A 14,891-nucleotide genomic window follows, 5' to 3' on the forward strand; every position below is an offset into this window, starting at 1 on the left:
CTTGTGCTTATATCCCCTTTTCTGTCATACCCTACTGCAAGCAGATTCTTCCTGCTTGTAAGAAAGAGAATAGGCTACAGGTAAAACACCAGTCCAGGGCAAATGAGAACTGACCCTCAAAGTGTTGTCCAGCAGCACACTGCTTTCATAGCCTCAAAAATAACCTACAGGCAACAAGTCTTTGGCCCTCAGAGCAGGTCCCACATCGCTGTGGCCTTATTGCCATACAGGGCCACAAAACATCACTGAATGGAGCTCAGACACCCAACATAATATATGGAGGTACCTTAAATACCTACACAGCTCTTGACATGGGTTTCGCAGCCACACACACACTTGGAAACCCATGACATTAAGGCTGTACATGCCACATGAAGGGTATGTACCTCATGCCCCAGTCTCCCTGACCATTCTTCCTCTCCACTTCAGCAGCAGCACTGGACCAGGACAAGGAAAGAGGCCATATCATCCTAGGCAAGTCTGATGAGACCAGCCTGAGCAGCTGTGGAGAGGCCATACTGCAGAGCCACACTCTGACCATGGTGAGGGAAAGGGAAATCTTACTCCCCAGACCAGGAAGCATTGAAGGCAACTGGCTCCCAGCCACCGGCGGCAAACGCTTATGTTTTGTGGTACTCCTGCACTATAAATAAAGACTTCAAAGGACTGTCATGAGGACAAGCGCATGAAGCTAAGCAATGCCTGCTGTGAAGTCACAGCAAGTGAATGCCTCAGGCACCAAAAAGGTCTGATTTGTCTGTCACAACTTATGTGCTTGTTTCTCATTATCACAGGATAACACTAAGAGATCCAGTTTTTGCCATTATGAACCTTCCTATACACCCTCTGTGTCAGTGTCTGCTCAACCCCATGTAATGACACCATGGCCCCACTGAGTGCTGGCAGAGAGGCATGGGAGCCCATGAGCGCTGATGCCCACATGCGGAAGTAAGTGGGCATAAACTGGGAAACGAGAGCAACCCTTCCTATGTTGCTGTGTTTGTGCTTGTGCAAAGAGGAGGAAATGTTTGTAAAGCCCATTTCCAGAATGACTTGGCCCTGACTGCAGAAGGCCCTGCCAAACCTCCTGCAGGGACCTTCTGCCTGTGCACATGCAGCACAAAGGTCACCTGTGGCACCAAGTACCATTTATCTAGAACACTTTTTAACTGTGTGCTAACAGTGATAATGGACAACAGCAGTTTTGCCCTCTTGACTTGCACAAAAGCAAAACATGCCATCCTCGTGGCACAGCCACCCGTTCCACAGGCTGTGCTGATCAACGTACCCACAGCATTTGCTCCTTCCACCCTTCTTTCAAGGAAACTATAACACAGGGTAGATTTCATACAGGGCTTGGCACGAGCTGTTGGACATACGGTCTCAGTAAACGCTTTGAAAAGTAACTCGCAGTGAGTCACAGCCACATGACTTTGCCCAGTCTCCCATCCCCACCCCGGTGTCAGCCCCCAGCCTTGTGTGCCACAGTGTCAGAGCAAGTCATCTCCCAAGCCACAAGAAATGTCTATAGAAACTGTAGTGGTGGCGATGGCAGCTATTTCCTAGCTCAGGAAGCACAAACTTAGGGGCTTTTTTTCATGGTCAACAGCTGCTTCCTCACTTGTGCTGAAGAAAGTCCTTCGAAACTTTTCGTTTTAACTTCTGTAGCAAAACAAAATGAAAAACAGAGACAAATGTGTGAGGCTGCCTTTGATTTTCTGCAGTGGCAGCAACCAAACAGGGAAAAAAAAAAAGAAAGGGAAAAAAAAAAAGAAAGAAAAAACAGTCTTGGACTATACAGTTTGCCCAGGCAGAGAAGAATGCTGGAGGTGGTATATGCCAGGATGACATCAGGGGAGTGATGCAACTGATCTGCGGCCAGGAATCCTGCGTAGCAGGGAGCTATGCAGCATGTATATAGAGAAGAGGGTATGTTTTTATGCATAAAATTTGCTGCTTGGAGTACATACACCCAAGATGATGAGCACGGATGGTAAGCAGTATGTATACTTTGCCTGTGCGTCTCAGCTAGGTGGAGTGGAGGACTCTGCCTATCAGAGGTCATCCAACACTTTTCCATGAGAAGAATGTGTTTCAGTTTGAGTTCAACTTTGCCATATTTCAGCTGTTTGGGCTGGATTTTTTCCATGTATGCTGTCTGCCCCAGGCTAAGTGGTTTTTGGGAAGGCTTCAGCAAAATGGTTCAGTAGCTTCACAGCACAAGGCTAGGGGAAAAACACATTTTGCCCTCTTACAGACTATACATATGAAAAGAGCAGTGTGGAGGGATCTTGTGATGGGTCCACAAGCTGAAAAAGGAATATGGCACTTGTGCAGTCAAAACTGGCCTTCCTGCTGCCCCTGTGTGATTTTGTCCAAATCAGCCATGTTATAAGCTGAGACTGTGCAGGCTCAGGGGAGACTTTTTAGGGTTTGAAAACTCCACCTGTGTCCTTCGTCCATGAGCCTGGATCATGGTGGAAAGAAAGAAGAAGTCTCATTGGAATCAGGGGTAAGGGGAAAAAACGGACTAACTATGAGGGGACTGTCTTCCCAAGCTCTCTGCTCTCCAAAGTTTCTAGCTCACAAAAGGTTAGTAGCTGCCAACCAACCAACCAACCAGCTAGAGAAGCAATGCCTCCAAACCCACTAACCTCATATGCTTAGCCTTGCTTTTGTCAAGTACCATACAGCATTTCTCCCATTAGCAGTGACCAACCACTGCTAGATGAACACAAAAGGAACATACTATTCCTTGAGAGTATATGTCCCTCTGGAACAGGAACTGGTTCTTCGAGTCTCACCTCTGCTGACAGTAAAACCTACCAGGGTGTAGGCTTCCTTCAAGGGATCACTCCAGAGAAGCTAGTCTGAAGAAATCTCTGCCTGAGGTCACTCTGGCCACCTTAGGAAATACATTCTGGAAAGTCACTGATGAACTATAGTGGGACTCAGGAAGGTCCTTCACATAACACAAACCCAGAAATGGTTTGCTCTGGGGAGTCTGGTTTCTCTTTCTCTCATTTAAGAACATTAACTGCATATCCAAGAAATCCTAAGCTGAAAGTGAAGGTGACAAAGCCAAGCCTGCAGCAGTTAAGAAATCCAGCACAAAAACGAGCTTGTGCTTTACTCTCTTTCCTATGCACTTTCAAAAGCATGTTTTCATGTGATGTGATCAGGTATCAACACCATGGAACAGTGCTTATGCTGCTCTGGGTATTCATTGCAAGCAAACAGAAATTAAACCAAGCTGCACTGATAAGCACCTATTCAAGTATGTATGCCTACTAATTAAATGGGACTATCCTTACAAGTGACCACTGAGTTTCACAATTCAGCCCAAAATACCTATAATTTAGTAAGTAAATAGATAGGAAGAATAATTAGTGTAAAGAGCTGAGCCAGGTGCAAACTCCCATTACCTCGACAAAGAAATACCTAATTTATATGAAAACATCACAGTAAGAGCAGGAAATATCCCATCAACTGATATAAATCACTCACTATCTCATCCCCTGGCCCTAATCCCATTCAAAATTAGAAAGCTCTAATCAGAATCTGCAAGAAGAGTGGAGGAGGTATAGGATAATGAAATGGTTTGTATGAGGAGAAGTACATTGACACAGAAACATGTTATCACTCTGAGATGAAGTAAAAAAGTAAAAAGCTGGAGTATCTTCTGGTAGTGCATACATCCATTTCTCTAAAGAACTACTAAAATTCTCAGAAGGTCTGAAGCAGAACTGGAAGTACAGCTGATGCTCCTGTGCACTTGCTAAATGCTGCACAAGAAAGAATTGATGTGAGCATCTTAAACACCAGACTCCTACTGATTATTTAAGCAATGATTTTTTGTTTAATATTCCTTCTGATGGGTTTCCCCACCCAACATGATTGGAACAATCTAAGCCGAGCTTTCTTACTTTAAAAATCCATTAATTGGTAAAGAAAGGAGGAAAACATGTGCTATTGATTATGTAATTTATGTGTTATGATATCCCGGTGGGTTGACATGTTTGGTGGTGACCTTAGCCTTTGAAATGGTGATTATATAGCATAAATCTGCCTCTAGAAGTAGTGGATATTTTATTGAGAATTTTTTTTCTATTAACATGCCCCAGCTTTCAACTGCTGGGTGTATTTTTTGTCCAACCTCAAAAGAGGAAAAAATGGGAGGACTTCTGCAATTTTCTATCTAAAACAACAAGCCAAAATCCCTCAGTGGCATTTCTGCAGATGTTCTAGTTAGAGAAAATATGACCGTTTTATCTTCACTTGCATTAAAGTAAGTGAGCATCTGGATTCCTTTCTGGAAGAAAAGATTTACACATTTGCAGCTATGAAAGGCACATAAGGTGGAGAGGGCTGTGTGTTTTATATAGCCAAGCGAGACACTGCTTTTCTCCAACAGAAAAATATCTCAGTTTTTCCTTTCCAGTTAACTGTTTCTCTGGCCATGGCACTGCTGTTATCTACTCTTCCCTGCCTTTTGGGAACATCTGGTTAAGCATTGCCAGCATGCTGCATTAATAATATCAGAATAACAAAACCTCCCACAAACAGGTCCAATCCTCCACAACATTTCAGGCTAGTATCCTGCAGGAATGAGCTTTATGCAAGCATACAGCACGTGGGTGGGTCTGTATGTCTCCAGTTATCTGCCCTTTCCTTTTGCCCTCCCAGGAGCTTTGCAACTGCTTAGGAAATTTCCACCAAATGTGACAGAGGAACAGTTGTATCCAAGTTAGTTCGAACCCTCGCACTTAGTGCAAGTGGGTGGCAAAGGAGGGAAAAGAAATTTTAATGATGACCCCAGTGATGGACTTGCTAAAACAGCAAAAACCCACCTCACCCCTAAGTAGACATCAGAGAGTCTACATGACAGACGGCAAGCAGGTTTATTTCACCTATGGCAGAACAACTTGCCCAGTGAGGCATTTGTATTTTTATCTTTAACATAAAGAAACCTGCAGTGAATGCTCTGATGGACACAGGGAGAGATCAAGAAAGGAAAAGAATAAATCACCAAAACTGTGTGTGCTCTTTCTGCAGTGCCTGCACAGTTGTCTAAGAAGCAACAATCTTTTTACTCTTCATTCCACCCTCGCCTCGACTAATTTTGTTCTTTAATTATGACTTCTGGCAACCTTCAGTACAAATGAGGATTTTCCTCCTTTAGGTAATGCATGTTCTTGGCTCTGAGGAGGAGGCGGCTTGTCTGTCAAAACATTAGCTGCCTCTTTTATATGTTAAGTATTAATTCTATTTATCTTCGAATTATTTTCAAATACTGGAGGCATTCTTCCCTGTATTGGAATGCAACAAGTGCTTAATTTCAGGTGTTCATGTTATTCTTGCTCAGATATGAGGCCAAAAATGAGTAATTAAATTCTCATTTAATCCCTATTTCCTTAAATAAACCTATTCTCTTACCACACACAGGCTCTTTACTAGCCCCATGCTCTTTCACAGGAGGCAGGAGCCTGCAGCCCATGGGGACAGGTTCATCCCACAACTTCATTTCAGATGTCCTGTAACCACATTATTATTATTCCACCATTTACTGGGTAACACTAAGGTATGTGTTAATGTGTGGCAGACCAAAGGAGCTCAAAAGACTTATTTGTCCCTCAGCAAGGAAAGAATTTCTTGCCACTGATGTAAAGGAAGGAGTTAATGACTTACCAGCACCTAATGCAGAGGACCTTCTCCCCTGAAAGGTATGCCCAGTGACAGCTTATACCCATGCTCATGTTTGGAGCCATCGCATGTCTATGTTTCCAGCAGAAAGAAAAAGAAGGGCTTAACCTGGAGTGGTCCAAGGAAAAGTGAGAGACAAAAGTGGGTTTTGTGCTCTTGCATTCTGGGGCAAAACCAGCGCTACTATCCTGGAAGTGTAGGTCCATGCTGACCTGCATGACCTCCAGTGCCTCAGATGGATATTGGCATTATTCTCTTCTACCAAGAGCCAAAGAAAGGGAGCTGCAATATCTCTCGCTGACAACGTCATCACTCCTCTATCAATTGAATGAAACCACCACCTGGTTTCATTCTGCCAAAGGAAGAGGCAGTGGATGGGAACATCATCACAACCAACCTGCTTTAAATTCCTGCTGAGACCACAGAAAGTGAGCCTTCAATGCTTTGGGTACCCATGACCCCAGATCCCAAACATGCATTTAAGGCACTGCAAGATGCAAGCAAAACTTAGGCAAGAGGCACAAAAATAGAGCCCTGTATCCATGGCAACACAAGCACAAAGAAGCCAAGAATTCCAGTGTGCCACTTTTTCAAGGCTCCACCAAAGCTCTCCCCAGAACCAAGGATGGGTGCCTGAAAAGCAAAAGGCACTTCAGAATCACTGTCCTACACTCTTTGGAGAGGAAGGCCCCCAAGCTTCCTGCCTTGTGCCACCTTCCTGTTTTCCCAAAGGGCAGCCCACCCTGCTGTGTTCCTGAGCAAGGAGTGCAACACCACAGTGATGAATCCATGTTTTCCACTGCAAGGAGGAACATGACTCACAGTCCCCATCATGATCCAGTGACTTGTGGTATCCAAAGCAAACACGGCTAGAGAGGCTTTTCAACAAACAATCAACAATCTCCTGCTAGCTGCAACAGTCCACCCCATGAAACACAGAAGTAAAAGGCTTTTTTCTCACTCTGTCCCTTGCCTTTGTCTTCCTCCATTCATCCTCAAAAAGGACAGTCAAGGCCATGCATAACTTCACATTTCCACTCAATCTAAGCCTGGAAGAGTCTGTGGAGGCTTGAACATCCTTCTTGGTTTTCATCACATGTCCCAGTGACTGTTGGATAACACCATAGGATATTCAGAAGGAAACTAGATCCTAGCCTCCTTCAGGATTGATATTAGAAACCACATGTCCCCTTTAGAGATGGGGAGGGAAACAGCTTTGCACGGGGACCATGAGCAGTACAGGAGCTCCCCGCTGTGCAAAAGAAGAGGCTTAGAGCCTGAGCTCCAGCATCTGGGCCATGTTCACAGCCACCAGTAGCCAGCCATCCTGTATGCTGGCAGGCTCCATTGTCACTTGCCTGGAGTGACTCAGGAGGCTGGAAGGAGGAGGAAGAGAGACAGAAGAGAGCAGGTAGCGACAGTCCTCTGGGATGCAACGCCATGGATGGAGAGGATTTCAGCATCCTCAGGCATCATTGGAGAGGGCACTGACACACCATCTTTATCATCTATGTGAGAGGACTTCAGGCTTTTCCTTCATCCCCACCAGCTCACCCACGTGCCCAACAGTCCACTGCACACAGAGAATGCATATATACCAGCGAAGGATCTGGGCATGATTTTGTACAATTTGGAATGAGTTTTTAATCTTTGTCAGTACAATCTTCAAGAGTAGCAACTGGCTTTGCAGTATCTGCTGGTGAGGAGTAAGTATGAGGCTGCTTCATTCTAACCATCGAATAGTAATCATATGTTAACGACTTTCAGTTTATTCCCTGCAGTAGCTGGTTCAGATTTGTGAAAGCAGGAAAACTTGCTAATATGTTTTCAGATTAAATGGACCCTTTCTTCTCTTAATGTGTGTGCCTAAAAATAACAGGAGTTGCACAGTCATGTCAAGAGATTAAATTACCCTGAAGCCTGCAGAGGGATTACAGCTGTCTGAAAACAATACATATATACTTTATTCAACAATGGTGTGCTGAGTCAAGACAGATTGAGTGGTCATGAAAACTGCTTTGTTTCTCCGTTAGTCCAGTGCTTGTGAAACGCTGCATAAAAACACAGTAGTGTAAACCACCTGACATCCATGAACAAGTCTGTTTCTGCAAGCACCCTTACAAAGCAAACCCAAAAATCTGTAAAGCCACCTGGCAAGGTCCCAGGTGTCACTTTCCAAAGGGCTGTCTTATGCAGCAAAGTGTACCATATACAGACATATACATCTGTGTCCAAACCTGCCTGAAAGCATGTATTTTAGAGACATGGCTTCAGTAATTTAAGATCCTACCAAACTGAATAATAGAGTGATACTCTCCATTCCTGAGTGTCTGAGTTCTTAGTCTTTGCCCCCCTAGCAGTACTTGCAGTGCCTGAACCAGGTACTTAGACTCTCACCTCAATTGATAAGGGGAATTACATGCCTACAGTGGCAACTGCAAAGCCCAGATACAGGGAGGACAGAGATGCCTGAGCCAGGCAAAAGAGAAATCCTCATAAGAAAGGTATACCTGTCACCCTGCCTGCTTCATCATTTAGACCCGTAGAAAGGCATCCCCTAACAACCAGCTCTGCGTGCTCTCTTTGAGGAGGAGGCCAGCAGTGGCAGCACCCTCTAAGTCTCGAATAGCTCAGTGCAGAGAGCATGCCCATCTGGTCCAGCATCTCCCAGGAGTGATACAGAGGGATGCTTACAGGAGGGTTTCATGGGAGCGAGTCAGTCACGCTCAGTACTTCTGGGCAGCCCTTGACACCTCAGCACCATCACATGTAAAGTAGGTACTGAGGAACTTAAGCACCTTCAGATGTCAGGGTGACACATGACCCAGAGTTCTAAGGACAGACATCTGGGATTTAGGCACCTAACATGACAAGCGAGGCTCTGGCTCCGTCTCTAGTGAATTTACCTGCAGTGCTGGTGCCACCTCCCTCCCACCCAGAGGCACACACTCAGGTGCAAAGGGGATGCAGGCCAGATCCTCAGGAGCGAAGGGGAATAGCCCTGAATATCAGCACAACTGGCCATTCAGAAGTCAGCTGCAGGTTGGATGAAAAACTTAGAGAAAATACAGACATATTACAGAGAATAAAAAGACATACTGGATGAAGGAAAAAAAAAGGACTAGGAACAAAAGGTGGCAGAAGGGTGATACACAGATACTTGAGCATTTGCAGGACTCAGTGATTCTCTGGAATGACTCAGCCCTGCCCAGTAAGTTCTCTGTAACACAGACAAAACCTATGCAACACACCACCCCATCCTACACTGGCGGTAGATTAGCCTGGACTTGAAACTCTGCCTTTACCTGGTCTCCAGATGAGCTCAGGGGGGTAGCAGAAACACTGAGGAGTAGGTGCCAGGCATGGCAGCAAGATCAATCTTTCCCAAGGACATCAGGGCAGGAGGAGGTTAACACAAAGTAGCTCTGTTATGCCTCTGCTTCATCCCCACTTGTGTATTCTCAGTGAGAAGTGGCTGGTGGAGCAGCTGAACCTCTGTCTTGCAAGCCTTCTGCCAGCAGTCTCCTCTGTGAAGGGAATTTGCTGCTGCCCATCTGCAGACAAAGTCTCACCCTATCCACTGATACTCATTTGCCCAGAAAAGTTGACTACAAAGGCAACAGCTGCTCTTCAAAGAGGCAACAAATTGCAGTGAAGTGGAGAATCAGTGGCCTCCCCATTCTTGGCCAGAGCTCCAGCAAATCTTTGGAGGGGCCCTGGCCCAACTTGCAGAGATAAACAACCCAAATTTGAAGGAAAGGGGGGTCAGGAGGGCTGTTTGTTTGTAAATCTTTTTAAAGAAGAAAAACCTTTTCATTTGCTTTGGAAAAACCCATTTATCACTTGTAACCAATTCAGTGTAGATTAACGATGGGCTGTCATCTATCTGAGCATCCCTGTAAAATCACAGGCATCCAGCCTCTGGTGGGTTACTAATGAAAAAGTGAACATTGCTCTTTCGCCCTTCATCTGACCCAAGAAATGCTGTAAGTCTTTGTGGATGGGGTAAAAAAGCAACAATGTTCAGACTCTTCAGCATAATCCAAGTGTCCTCAGTTTCTTTTGGTCTTTTGAGATTGCAACGCTGGGTTACCATCATGTGCTACTGAAAGGTCATATGTGACAATAAATTATCTATTTCCAGACAGAGAGACACTCTGGCAGCCTGGAAAAATTCCATCATCTCATGTGCTGTCTTAAATGACTGAAAAAGGGTTTGTCATATATAAGAAAACTCTACATTTATCAGACTTCAAAAACAATGCAAGCAAAAAAAAAATCTATTTACATTTCATATGTTTTTTTTTGTAACTTCCCTGTCCTGCTTTTGTTCACTGTCCCTCGAGAATGTTTTGCATTTGATCAAAAATCTCAAATTCACAAGATCCCATCATCTCTCTTCCTGTACTCTCCTACCCTTTCTTGCAGTGTACCTAGAACAGCAACTGCATTCCCATATGGTTACATAGGATTTGTGTTCTACAAATTAATGTCCTAATGAAGAACCTCATTGCCACAGAGGTCTCATAGGCTCAGTTTGAAGTCCTGTGTTCATGCTCTCAGTAGGCCAAGGGGAACAAAATCCATTTTTGGTTTACAGAGCTTTCCCAAAGAGCATCACATCATCTCAGCACTCAGATTGTACCAGGGAACGGCTAACGGCCAAGGGATTTTTGGAACATCACAGTTCTTCATTTCATCAGACAAAATACTAGTTTGCATACCAGTTCTATCCCTCATAATTTCTCCAAAGTTACAAAATATTGGTTTATGAAACCATTTTTTTATTCCATTTAAGAATGCAGAGGAATTCAGTGCACTGAACTGTTTAGCTGATGAAGAGACAAGTGAAGAACAAGCAAAAAGCACTCTTACTCAAAGTGAGTACCCACAACAGTCACTCAGGGCTTCATGAAAAAAACCCTGGATGCAGAACATCCAGGAACTAGGAAAAAAGGCCCACTCAGAAGTATCTGGCTGTTCAGTTTAAAATGGACTGTTGCGATAGTAGGACTCAGATTGTACTCTGAGGAACCCAGCAGCTCTCTTTCACATGCCCATTTCCTGCCACAAGCACATCTTGTCCTTCCTAACCCCGAAGTGATGCGGCACTTACTTATAAAGCACCACGATGACACAGCTTCACCCCCAAAAGCATTTCCCCAAAAGGCAGTTCTCTGCTGCATGTTTATTACCTCTCAGTGCTCTCTCTACCAGATATGTTTCATTTACTAGAAAAATGTTTCTTTTTTCTAGCCCAGATAGGTTTGTAACGCCACCCACCTGACCACAGCATCTGAGCAGCTTCCAGAATTGCATTCAGCAACATGCCTAACATCTGTCACATGTGGTTTGCTCGCTCACTCTCATCTTCTTGCTCAGGGAAGGTCTGTGTGTTCAGTGGCTTGTTTTACTTTGACGTTTTATTTTTAAGGTGCTTCTGGATGTCTGCTGGAGAAATCAGCACCAGGACGCACACTTTAAACGGAGAGAAAAAAGAATTAAGTCTGCGGTTCTCCTTGGGGAAATTTCTGCCACCTGGTCTCAGACTGAACCTTGTGGAACTCCCCCTGGACAGACAAGCTTACAAATTCCCCTGGGTCTGAAAGTTTTTACTGTGAGGGTGGTGAGGCCCTGTCACAGGTTTCCCAGAGAAGCTGTGGCTGCCCCATCCTTGGCAATGTTCAAGGCCAGGTTGGACAGGGCTTGAAGCAACCTTATATAGTTAAATAAGGTTGTCCCTGTTCACTGCAGGGAGGATGGATTAGATGACCTTTAAAGGGCCCTTCCAACCCAAACCATTCCTTGATTCTATAATCCTACTGGCTCACAGGCCGCAATTTCATGGTAGTGCTGCCAGCTTGCTCATTCCCACCCACTGTGCTGTTCGGGTTTTTAGTGCAGCCATGTGATGAACTAGACCAGAAACTGATCCAGCTGGGGAAGAAAAACAACATAGAAACCAACAACAAAGAAGGGAAGGTGGGAAATCTCTACAAGATCCATTCCCCAGTGCAATTTCTCCAGTAAATTTACCAGCAATGCCAGAGGCAGGAACGAGTGGGCTGGATAAGGAAGGAAGGGGATGCTTAAGCTACTGTTTCAGCAGTACAGACGGTGCTGTGAAACTACTGCCTCCATTGCTTGCAGCCAGACTGGCAGCTCAGATCTTAAAGGTCTTATGTTCCATGAATAACCATGGCTCACCCAGCTCTACCTGCTTGTAAATACCAATCCCTTTTCTGTATTACATGTGCTGAGATAGACAGCTTTGCTAGAAAAAAAAAACACCTATGTATTAGCTTTTCCCCAACCCAGGAATATGAGCATCCACTGATCCACTGACCCCAGGTATGGCCTGGACAGGAGCCAACATCTATCCAACTGCCTGACAGCAGAGGCAAGATGCTAAAGAGCACCAACCCAAGAGAGATGGTTTCTGAAGCCATCCTCACTGCAGTACTACACAACCAGCTGGGAGGAAGAACAGAAAGAGAGTAAAAGGCAACTGAAATCACTAGAGTGGTTGAAAACACCCTGCTGCCTTGTCCTCCAAAACCAATAAGCCCCTAATTCCCTGACATGCTTGAGTGCCCAAGGTTCATCCACCCCTAAAGGAAATAAACTACTTCACCTACTACATTGAGCACTGCCCCAAACTCACGTGCTAGTAATCATAACCAAGTGACTCCCTACATGCTGGGTTTCTTAAACAGAAGGAAAAACAGTGAAAGGTTGCTTCCCAGCTTTCTTGGCAAATGCCTGTCACCCAAGAAGAAACTTCCAAAGTAGGTGAAGCAAAGGCAAGTAAGAAATCCCACCGGCAGCAGACCTCGGCAGCAGCCAGATGCACAGCTGAGGTATGTCAGCAGCTCTTTAAACTGGGCCAGTAGAGGTCTCTGTTCCACTAATCCACTAATAAAAAGGAATAAATATCTATCTATAGTTGTCTGGGTGAACATGTGCCTTCCTTTCTGATCCCCTGTCCTAAATGTTCCTGGCTGGGAACAATTAATCTCTTTGCTTCAGAAAAGAGAAAACAAAGAAAACCTGTGGTCTACCCGGTTCCCAAGCTTATGGCATCAACTCCAGGCTTCGCATCTGGCAGGAAAAACAGATGCTATGTCAGCCCTAGACCTCCAGCTTCATTCCCCAAAGAAAGTGAAGAGCACAGTTATGACTGTGCTGCCTGGGGAACAGCCATCTGCTTGCAAAGCTCTTCCAGCCTGCCCAGGTAGCAAGGGAATAGGGAGCTCTTTTTGCACTTGTAAGTCCCTGTTTTCAATCTGGGTAGAGCCAGTCATGACAGAAAGGCTTTATCAGGCAACGGTTGTTTTTTTGGCTTCTATGTAAAGGGCTGCTTGGTTTTTGTGGGAGTAGCGTCTGAAGCACAAGAAATGGGGCGTCTGCCCACAACTGGAATCCTCGCTTGAAGTCTCAGATGTGAGGCCAAGGATAAAATTGGAACGAAACTTATGTTCCTGCCTGCTGGCTCCTCCAAACAGCTGCAGGCACAGTAGAACGGCCAGGTATAAAAGCCTGAACTGGCACAGCCTCTTTGTGGAGAGGGAATGCTAAACCACAAGGTGTGTTGCTCTGTGCTTCCACCCAGAGCCGGCTGGCAGGTGCCAAGATGCCGAGAGGCAGCGGGACACCCCCCTGACAGGACAGCCTGCCCGCTCGGGACAGCCTGGCTTAGCTGGGCCATGGACTGCATAACTGTGATACACTATGGGTGTCACCGGTCACAGCAGCACACCACATCATGTGCTACCTGCAGCTGCAACACTCCCTTTTCCAAAACCGAGAGCCAGAGAACTCCCCCACAGCACCTCAACAGCAAACACACCATTTGTGCCCTTTGCATGTGGAGAATCATGTATTAGTGAGGTTTATTAAGATGGGAAGTATGCACGCAGCCAGGCCCAGCTGGGGAATGAGGGGCTTCCAGAGGGGTTGCTCCAAACCCCTCTCCAGTGATGGCAGAGTGCAGTAACGCACAGGGTGGCCATGCTCTGCTGGTGCACAGCTGTACCTCAGGTATGGGGGAAGCCAAGAAATGGGCAAACCAGCTGCGTGTGTTTAACTTGAGTGTATCTCAACTGAAGACAGGCATACATGAACATGTGTTAGCTCTTTGCGATAGTAGGCAAGTTCCGTTAGATCACATCTTGACTGTGAAGAGGCCTAGAGAAGCTGAAGGTGTCCTGCAAAAAGAAAGCCATTTTAGGAAGCATGCCAGCTGTGGGACAACACCTGTATTTTGCCCTGGTCCTCTGCACCCGTCCATTACTTCAAGCCTACTGCTTCTTTGCAGGGAGCTGCAGGCTTTAAACCCTGAGGCCAGGGCACACGTCACCTGCTGCAATGGCAGTCTGGGAATGGAAACCAACCCAATAATGCAGAGTCACACAGGTCCTTGTCCATCACAGCAGACCTGGGAGCACGTCAGTTTCTGACCTCAGAATCATAGAATCACAAGATGATTTGTGTTGGAAGGGACCTTAAGACTCATTCAGTTCCAACACCCCTGCCACAGGCAGAGACACCTCCCACTAGACCAGGTTGCTCAAAGCCCCGTCCAACTTGGCCTTGAACACTGCCAGGGATGGGGCAGCCACAGCTTGTCTGGGCAACCTGTACCAGGGCCTCTTCAGCCTCATGGGGAAGAATTTGTTCTTAATGCCTAATCTAAAACTCCCCTCTTTCAGTTTAAAACCATTTTTACCTTCGTCCTGTCCCTACATACCTTTGTAAATGGTCGCTCTCCAGGTTTCTTGTAGGCCCCTGTAGGCACTGGAAGGCTGCTGTAAGGTCTCCTTGGAGCCTTCTCTTCTACAGGCTGCACAGCCTCAACTCTCTCAGCCTGCCTCTGAATCAGAAGTGCTTCAGCCCTCTGGACATCCTCATGGCCTCCTCTGGACTCGCTCCAACAGGTCTTCATCCCTCTCTTGTTGGGTCCCCAGAACTGCACACAATACTCCAAGTGGGGTCTCACAAAAGCGGAGCAGAGGGGGAGAATCTCTTCCCTTGACCTGCTGGTCACACTCCTTTTGATGCAGCCCAGGATACAGTTGGCTTTCTGAGCTGCGAGCACACACTGAAGCCAGCTCATGTTCAGTTTCTCATTGACGCACACCCCCAAGTCTTTCTCCACAGGGCTGCTCTCAATCCATCCTCACCCAGCC

The 14,891-nt window shown here is 45.9% G+C and overlaps 1 long non-coding RNA gene across 3 annotated transcripts in view; it reads right to left on the reverse strand.

Moving 5' to 3' along the window:
• LOC134162101 (uncharacterized) overlaps nt 1-12,547 on the reverse strand; it is a 36,095-nt gene extending 23,548 nt beyond the window's left edge. For all 3 annotated transcript variants that reach the window (XR_009964201.1, XR_009964200.1, XR_009964199.1), the window contains exon 1: nt 12,240-12,547. This is a non-coding gene — a long non-coding RNA (uncharacterized LOC134162101). The remainder of the gene's footprint in view (nt 1-12,239) is intronic.
• Between the last annotated feature and the right edge of the window lie 2,344 nt (nt 12,548-14,891).

This window comes from Pezoporus occidentalis, unplaced genomic scaffold, assembly GCF_034315485.1.
Source record: "Pezoporus occidentalis ecotype Australia unplaced genomic scaffold, CSIRO_AGI_Poc_V1 ctg182, whole genome shotgun sequence".
Classification (NCBI taxonomy): Eukaryota; Metazoa; Chordata; class Aves; order Psittaciformes; family Psittacidae; genus Pezoporus; species Pezoporus occidentalis.